This window comes from Limulus polyphemus, unplaced genomic scaffold, assembly GCF_000517525.1.
Source record: "Limulus polyphemus unplaced genomic scaffold, Limulus_polyphemus-2.1.2 Scaffold9016, whole genome shotgun sequence".
Classification (NCBI taxonomy): domain Eukaryota; kingdom Metazoa; phylum Arthropoda; class Merostomata; order Xiphosura; family Limulidae; genus Limulus; species Limulus polyphemus.
This window is the reverse complement of record NW_013674626.1, coordinates 16370-17745: the sequence shown is the minus strand read 5'-3', so window position 1 is coordinate 17745 and position 1376 is coordinate 16370. Positions and strand designations below refer to the sequence as shown.

The 1376-nt window shown below is 35.2% G+C and overlaps 1 long non-coding RNA gene across 1 annotated transcript in view; it reads left to right on the top strand.

Annotated features, from left to right (window-relative positions):
- The window catches only part of LOC106475699, a 4203-nt gene extending 3145 nt beyond the window's left edge, over positions 1 to 1058 (top strand). Inside the window, exon 3 of the long non-coding RNA XR_001291839.2 lies at positions 941 to 1058. This is a non-coding gene — a long non-coding RNA (uncharacterized LOC106475699). The remainder of the gene's footprint in view (positions 1 to 940) is intronic.
- Positions 1059 to 1376: the final 318 nt, after the last annotated feature.

Below are 1376 nucleotides of genomic sequence, written 5' to 3'. Positions count from 1 at the left end.
TACACTTTCAAACACTCTAAATGTTAGTAAAGATACACTTCAAACCCTCTAAATGTTGGTAAAGGTACACTTCAAACCCTCTAAATGTTGGTAAAGGTACACTTCAAACCCTCTAAATGTTGGTAAAGGTACACTTTAAACCCTCTAAATGTTGGTAAAGATACACTTCAAACCCTCTAAATATTAGTAAAAGTACACTTCAAAACCCTCTAAATGTTGGTAAAGATACACTTCAAACCCTCTAAATATTAGTAAAGATACACTTCAAACCCTCTAAATGTTGGTAAAGGTACACTTCAAACCCTCTAAATGTTGGTAAAGGTACACTTTAAACCCTCTAAATGTTAGTAAAGATACACTTCAAACCCTCTAAATCAGTTCGTTTCATTCATTGGATTCATGTTAAACTTGTTATGAGAATCAGTTCGTGTCATTCATTGGATTCATGTTAAATTTATTGTAAGAATCAGTTCGTGTCGTTCATTGGGTTCATGTTAAACTTGTTGTGAGAATCAGTTCGTTTCATTCATTGGATCCATGTTGAACATGTTGTGAGAATCAGCTCGTGTCATTTCTTTGATCCATGTTTAACTTGTGAGAACCAGTTCATGTCTTTGGTTGGTTCCATATCATGAATTGTGACCCTTTGTTTCTTGTTTGGATATTAATAGGTCCACAAGTAATTCCGTTAAGAAACAAAGGCCTCACATCTGTATACGAAGCCATGTGGAATAAAAGGTCAAACCAGACAATGACATAAAACTCAAAATTGAGTTTTTGCTAGTTTGAAACGACTTTTTCTGTGTTCTGACTTGTCTTGTGTTCTCCAAGATGTAGTCTGACTTCATCGTTTAAGAGAAGAATATTTGTGTTTGGGTTTCTGATAGTTTTAAATGTCTGTTTTTAAAACATAATGCCAATGTTCTCTTCATATTTCTAGAGATCCCACCCATCAAAGCTCCCGTCGGTCAAGCTCCAACTCCTAACGTCAGAGCGTTACCTCAAAAATAGGATCGCTACAAAACGTTAAGCATAAACCTGGAGGAGGAGAGAAAAAGGTGAAAATGGAAGTTGTTGTGTTTAGAGGGTTTAAAGTGTACCTTTACCAACATTTAGAGGGTTTGAAGTGTATCTTTACTAATTTTCTCACAACAAGTTTAACATGAATCCAATGAATGACACGAACTGATTCCCATAACAAGTTCAACATGAATCCAATGAATGACACGAACTGATTCCCATAACAAGTTCAACATGATCCAATGAATGACACGAACTGATTCTCATAACAAATTCAACATGAATCCAATGAATGAAACGAACTGTTTCTCACAACAAGTTTAACATGAATCCAATGAATGACACGAACTGATTCC